The sequence below is a fragment of the Trichosurus vulpecula genome, chromosome 1 (assembly GCF_011100635.1).
Source record: "Trichosurus vulpecula isolate mTriVul1 chromosome 1, mTriVul1.pri, whole genome shotgun sequence".
Classification (NCBI taxonomy): domain Eukaryota; kingdom Metazoa; phylum Chordata; class Mammalia; order Diprotodontia; family Phalangeridae; genus Trichosurus; species Trichosurus vulpecula.
The window spans coordinates 390,370,630-390,378,193 of record NC_050573.1 but is presented as its reverse complement, the minus strand read 5'-3'; positions in this window follow the sequence as shown (position 1 = coordinate 390,378,193).

The window sequence follows — 7,564 nt, the reverse complement described above, 5'->3', positions numbered from 1 at the left end:
CTGGAATATCATATTCCAAGCCCTTCGATCCCTTAATGTAGAAGCTGCTAGATCTTGGATTATTCTGATTGTGTTTCTACAATACTTAAATTATTTCTTTGTGGCTGCTTGCAATATTTTCTCCTCAACCTGGGAACTGTGAAATTTGGCTACAATATTCCTAGCAGTTTTCTTTTTGGGATCTTTTTCAGAAGGTGATCTGTGGATTCTTTCAATTTCTATTTTGCCCTGTGGCTCTAGAATATCAGGGCAGTTCTCCTTGACAATTTCTTGAAAGATGATATCTAGGCTCTTTTTTGGATCATAGCTTTCAGGTAGTCTAATAATTTTTAAATTATCTCTCCTGGATCTATTTTCCAGGTCAGTGGTTTTTCCAATGAGATATTTCACCTTGTCTTCCATTTTTTCATTCCTTTGGTTCTGTTTTATAATATCTTGATTTCTCATAAAGTCACTAGCTTCCACTTGGTCCAATCTAATTTCTAAAGTAGTACTTTCTTCAGTGGTCTTTTGGCCCTTCTTTTCCATTTGGCTAATTCTGCCTTTCAAGGCACTCTTCTCCTCTTTGGCTTTTTGGAGCTCTTTTGCCATTTGAGTTAGTCTGTTTTTTAAGGTGTTATTTTCTTCAGTATTTTTGGGTCTCCTTTAGCAAGTCATTGACTTGTTTTTCATGGTTTTCTTTCATCACTCTCATTTCTCTTCCCAATTTTTCCTCTACTTCTCTTACGTGCTTTTCCAAATCCTTTTTGAGCTCTTCCATAGCCTGAGCCCAATTCATATTTTTCTTGGAGGCTTTTGATGTAGGCTCTTTGGCTTTGTTGACTTCTTCTGGCTGTATGTTTTGGTCTTCTTTGTCACCAAAAACGATTCCAAAGTCTGAGTCTGAATGTGAGACTGTTTTCACTGCCTGTTCATGTTCCCAGCTAACTACTTGACCCTTGAGCTTTTTGTCAGGGTACGACTGCTTGTAGAGTAGAGAGTACTTTGTCCCAAGCTTGAGGGGCTGTGCTGCTATTTTCAGGGCTGCTTCTACACAGCAAGCTCTGTGACACCAGCGCTCCTTCTCCCCCAAGAACCGCCAACCAGGATTGTGGCCCAGATCCAGGCAGGGCAAAGCAGGCTTTGCTCTCCCCCTCTAATCTGCCACTTAATTCCTCCTCTCAGGTGGGCCTGGGGCCAGAAGCAACTGTCTCTGTGGCTCTGGAAGCAGCCTCAGAACTGTACCACCTCCACCGGCCCCAAGGCTGTGGCTGACTGTGAACTCCTTTTACTCTGTCCCAGCAGCTTTTCCCACTAATCTTTTCTGTTGTCTTTGATGTTTGTGGGTTGAGAAGTCTGGTAACTGCCACAGCTCACTGATTCAGGGCACTACGCCTGTTCTGCCTGGCTCCAAGTGCAAGTCCAAGTTGGTCCTGGTGCAGCCCATGCTGGGCTCTGCTCTGCTCCACTCCCAGCTCCCTGTGATAGACCCTTCCCAGAGACCATTCAGGCTGTCCTGGGCTGTGGCCCTGCTTCCCTTTGCTATTTTGCGGGTTCTGCAGCTCTAGAATTTGTTCAGAGCCATTTTTATGGGTGTTTGGAGGGACCTGGGTGAAAGCTTAAGCAAGTCCCTGCTTTCCTGCCACCCTCTTGGCTCTACTCCCCGTAAGAATAACTTTTAACAAAGTCATTTTGTAAATACCCAAATCAATCATAAAGGACAAATGAAAGAAGATGTTATCTGTATCCAGAGAAAGAACTGATAATTAGAAGTATATATAGAATTATTTTTCATACATACATACATACACATATACACATAGTTGTGCCTAATGGTAACCATCTCCAGGGTAGAGTGGAAAGGGAAGAAAAAAAAAGGAAAAAAAAATAAATTTACATGATAACTTTAATATATATTTCAAAGGAATAACAAGTTGTACACAATAAGTTTTCAGTGTCATGTGCAGTCATTTTTAATTATACTGTGTTATGGAAATGCTTGCTTTATTCAATAAATTTAAAACAAAATAAATAATTTTTAAAAATACAAAAAGGAAGCAATCTTAGGATGCCAGTATGATAGCGTAGAGGTTACAGAACACAGTCACTTTTATTCCATTCTCTACCTTAATCTCTTTCACACACTATGATCCAGCCACATTGTTTTATTTACACTTAACCTAACAGACCGCTTTATCTCCCATGCCTGTACTTCTGTACTTGCTGTACCTCATACCTGGAATGCTCTGCCCTATACCTTCAGTTAATAGTTTCCATAGTTTCCTTCAAGTCTTAACTCAAATAAAGAAGACAGAGACAAGAGGGCAGAATAGCTAGAAAAAGCAAAACTGAGTGCCCCATCTCAACACACAACTCCTCCTAACAAATTTATAGAACACATGAAACCAAGTCCTAATTGGAAAATCCAAAATAAAAATCACAGTTAAACATTTTTTCAGCTAAGGTCTACAAAGGAGTGAGAGTTCTGCACATTCTGGGAATGGAGTCTAAGCAGAAAGACAAAACATTCCAGTGCCAGGAAAGTGTGTACCACGAAAAGAAGGGGTCATCAGTAGGGCTCAAAAGAAACTAAATTTGTGAAGGGTCCAGGAATAGGTGCCAACTCAAAGCTCTGTTGCTCATTACCAAGATCTGCACTGACTGATGAGGGGACTTACACCTGGAAAGGGGAGAAGAGTAAGGATATTGTCCAGGGGAAGAATTGGTTGTAACCACTAGGCTGAGTACTGACCAAGGTCCAAGTTCAGAATCAAGTAGCAGCTGTGGGGCTCATACCCCAAAAATAAGTCAGAGTCTCAGTTCTGGCACTCAACCCAATCTGAGAACTTCAGCAGAGTAACCAAGGCAGTAACCCTACATTAAAGCAGAATCTGTGGTTCTCTTACTCTGAACTGGCAGAGCTTTCCAGCTGGCTGATGGTGGCTGAATCCACAAGTCTACTAGAACAACCAGAGGCAAGCCTTTTTGCTCAGCCCCAAACCCAGGTCATGAAATTGCAGAACTCAGACAAGAAGGACAGAAATCAGATTTTGCCATGTATCAGGCCACTTGAGAGGCAAGGAAAACTTGTAGGTCTCCATCCTGAGCTATCCCAGAGATTCTAAATTAACACAACACTCTTTACCCCCAAGAAAGTAGCACCAAGACCAACTTAGTCATTCCCTTCAGAAGTGTGCAAAGTCTCTAGCTAAGATAACGATTTATGTCAGGAAATAGGTTGGAAAAAATTAATAAATAAAGAGAATCCCACAAAGAAAAGCCATTATGGTAACAAAGATGCCCATGATACAAACCAGAAGCTGAGAATCACTCCAACATTTCTACAAGCAAAAGTCACTAATAAAAACATGGCTTGGACACAAAGTCAACTAGAATTCCTGGAAAAGATAAGCCACATGTCTTTTTAAAAAAGAGTTAAAGTAATGTTTTTATAAATAAAATGAGAGCTCCAAAAGATAACATGGAAAATAAAGTTCTACTAAGGAAAGAATTGTGAAAGGAATTATCAGCTTGAGAGAAGAGGTACAAAATCTTGCTCAAGTAGCAAACTTCTTGAAAATTAGAATGAACCAAATGTAACCCAATGACTCCATGATACAACAAGAAATATTAAAAACAAAATCAAAGGAATGAAAAAATAGAAAAAGTAAGACCTCTCATAGTAAAAATAACTGACCTAGAAAACAGAGGAGAGATCATTTAAGAATCATTGGAATACATGAAATGCATGACCAAAAAAATTGTCTATGCTCATATTTCAAGAAATTCTAAAACTCCTTATATATCTTAGAATTAGAGGGCAAAAAAATGGGAAGAATACATCAGGCACTTCCTTATTCCCTCCCCTCCCCTCCTGTCTCTTCCCCTCCCCTCCTCTCCCCTCTGCTCCGGTTCCCTCCCCTTCCCTTCCGTTCCCTTTTATGGGAAGTTTGTTTTGAATAATTATACATATTTGTACTGAGTCCCTTTGGGTGGAGTATGGGAGAAAAAGGATGGAGAGAATTTGAGACTGAAAATAAAATTGAATTAAAAAATATATTTGAGAAGCAGAAAACACTTTTTATGCTAGAAGTCTTAAATTATTTCTCTAATGCAATGCAACCCACTCTCTTGCTCCCAGATAGCTGTTCAAATGCAAAGCTAGATTATGATATATGTTCTGATAAATAAACATAATGGACTGTTCATAAAACTATTTTCATAATCTGGGAAATTCTCTATTAGTTTTTCTTGTGTAGATCACTAGAGTATGACAAAATTGAAGGTTAAACAGCTGATCAGTAGTTATGCATTTATTTTAAAAAATTATACACATAGACATTTTTGCTATAAAAGAAACAAAATAACAAAAAAGAAATTACAGGTAAAGGTAGCTTGTAGCTTCTCCTTGGAGAGGTGAATAAAGGAGTTGATGAATTTGGTTTCAATATGTGCCCAATGACAAGAAACATATTTTCATAAGACACCTGCTCATCTCATTTCTCTGTGCTCATGCTGAGAGCAAACAAACAGACCACCATGAAGATAATTGTAGCATATATTTCATTGAATGAAGATATACAGAAATTCTACGAAAAATTTGAAAAAATTCTCTAAGTTAAGCTAACTCCCTTTATAGCTTATATTTCTGTAACCCACGTAAGCTTTGATGATTGTTGTCCCAATTCCCACTCCCATGGATAAGATGGGGTCCCAGAGCTTGGCTACCTAAATTTCCTTCTCATGATTCTAGGGATCCTAAATGCTTACTGGTGATTGAGCTCACACCTGTGTTTTATCTCCCAAGAATAATAGTTGCTAATCAATTTAGTCAGCTGTGCTTAGGTGGCATTTAGAAAGTGATGTTTATTAAGGTGATACAACAAGAAGAGTTACAAGGGATACAAAACATTTGCAGCACCCCTCCCACAAGTACATATAGAGTCCAGGGGAAAGTGGGAACAAATTAAGAGAACATATGTGGCCAAGGGGTAACTCACAGCTCCTGCTTGCTGAAAGTCCTTCTTTCCCCATTTACTCAAGGAATTCCCCTTTAAACACGGGAAATCTGTGGTCATCGCTCCTTGAATTTAGATAAAGACTCTGACTCTTAACTCTGACTCCAGGGACATTGTTAGGGCACTTACAGAAACATGGGAAGTTTAAACTCTTCTGAAATCCACAAGTTCCTCCTCTGGCCAAAGGGGGGTAGGGCGAGGGAAGACACAGCCAAGTTTTTTGTTTTGTTTTGCTTTGTTTTTTCTCTGCCAAGGGAAAAGAGAAAGTTTATTCGGGATTCACCATAATGGGTTGTCTTAAGAAATCCCACCCTTTGTGACACCTGTTTCCACAAGCGGGCCAGATTCAATCTACTGAGCTAGATTGAACCTGAGCACCTTCATGGAGGCAAGATGGAGATTATATACACAAAGACTGCAGGAGGGATTAAGGGGTGGTCTGGGGTGACTAGAGGAGGGGTTCAGGGAGGGTCTTAAGGAGGAGGAGTCTAAGGAGGGCCAGATGAGGTCAGATTCCAAGAACCAAGAGAATGGAATTAAGGGTTGGAAGTACCTGAAGGCATGGATACTGATAATATCAAGGTTGGGAAGTAACTGAAGGCATGCCTATCTACAGTAACAATAGAGGGCAAGGTTTAGGTAGAGATTTGGGCCTAATGATAATGTGAGGCTATAGTCTCCGGGGAAGGCCAGATCTAGTTGGAAGATGCAAGGACAGTTCAAGGGGGCTCCCAGAGACTGTATTCCAGATTCAAGGGGGTTCCCAGAGACTGTGCCCTCATCATTCCCCCCTCAAACAAATAGGACCCAAATTCTTTTGGGCTCAGGGATGAAGGTCTCAGCTTCTGAAACTGCTTCCTGCTGGCAAGAGGTGTAGAGCTATCCCTGCCTCGATGGGTCCAGTTCAAGGGGTACATGGTCTGAGCGGTCATCTGGAAGTTGATGGCTTGGAGCCTGGAGGACACAAACCTGGCAAGGAGGTTAAGCAAACAACAAAACAGACAGTGCAGGAGTACAGAGAAAGGACAATATCCCTGGTGGGAATTAAAGATGACTATTTCATACCTAGTTCCCCTAATCACTTGTTCTGTGTACCACACTGCTTCGGATTTCAGGAGTGTGTAGCACATCCAAATTAGGTTGGGGGTGTCTAAGAGCAAGTCTTGATATTTGGTGAGCTTGTGGTTAGCTAGCCACTGGTGACCCTCTGCTTCTAGGATGCTCTGGGGAGTCAGAGCTTCTAGGAGCTGGTCTGCTAGAGGTTTAGAAGCTTCCTCAATTAGAGTGGCTATAGCAGGCAGAGAATCTAATTGTTTTGAAAGACAGGCAACTGGCCTGGGGTCAGGTCCTAAGGACTGGGTTAGCATCCCTAAAGCCTGACCTCTCCTTTCATCAACATACCAAGTGAAAGGTTTTTCTAGATTAGGTAAAGCTAATGCTGGAGTGGTGTTGAGTTTAGTTTTGAAAGTCCCAAAAGCTTGTGCTGGGTAGGGGCCCCACTCTAGAGGGAGTGAGTCAGGGCCTTGAGTGGCAATTAATGGTTGCAGTCCCTCCCAAGCCTTGGGCTTAATTGGATATTGAAGGCTATGGAGGGGAACTATGGCTGGGGTGGCAGAAGTAGCTTGCCCAGGAATTCCCTGATCCCAAACAATTGGCTCAGCCCTCTCCCACAACTCTGGGGGAACATGGGGAGGTCTGGTAAACAGAGGGAAAAGGGAGTTATGAGGTTTAGATAGAGAAAATTGGCTTCCCAATTTCACCATCAGGTCCCTTCCCAGCAAGGGGACAGGGCAAGAGAAGGAGTGTTCAAACAACAGATCCTTGATGCCCATGACCCGATGGGTCGAGGGGCATGTGGGGCCAGAGCAATTAGTTAAAACAAGAGAACGTAGGTGTGATAAAGTGGGTAACCTTACCTTCAGCCTCGATTTTGCCCAGGACTCCGCAAGAGAGGTGGACAAAGTGGGAGCACTGCCAAGCCCCAGGCTTTCCCCTCCTTCTGAGTCTTGAAAAGACTGGAGGAGAGGGTACTGTGAGGAGGCTCTACCACTTTTCCAACCTCGGGGATAATCCTTCCTCCAATGTCCCTCCTGGTTACATGCTGGACATGGTCCTGGAGGCATGGATCCTGGGGGCTTCCTCCAGGGGGGCACCCTAGAGGGGAACTCCTTGGACCAGTGACCCTTCTTGTGGCATCGAAAGCAGGTTTCTTCACTGCCCAAGCCAATGGGCTTCCAAGGGGGCTCCCTGGAGGGGCGCTCCTTGGGTCTTTTCCTGGCCGTGGCAGCAGCCAAGAATTGAGCATGCTCTCTGTCTCTAGCTTTTTCCCTGCATTTTCTTTCCTCTGCTGCAACCGGGTCTCTATTGTTATGCACTCCAAAGGCCAAGTGCAGTAACTGGGCCTGAGGTGTTTGGGGTCCCATTGCCAATTTCTGCAGTTTCCTCCTAATATCTGGGGCAGACTGATTAATGAAATACATGTTAAGTATTGCTGCCCCTTCAATAGAATCAGGATCCAAATTTGTATACTTCTTAATAACTTCTACTAGCCGGGCTTGGAAAAGAGC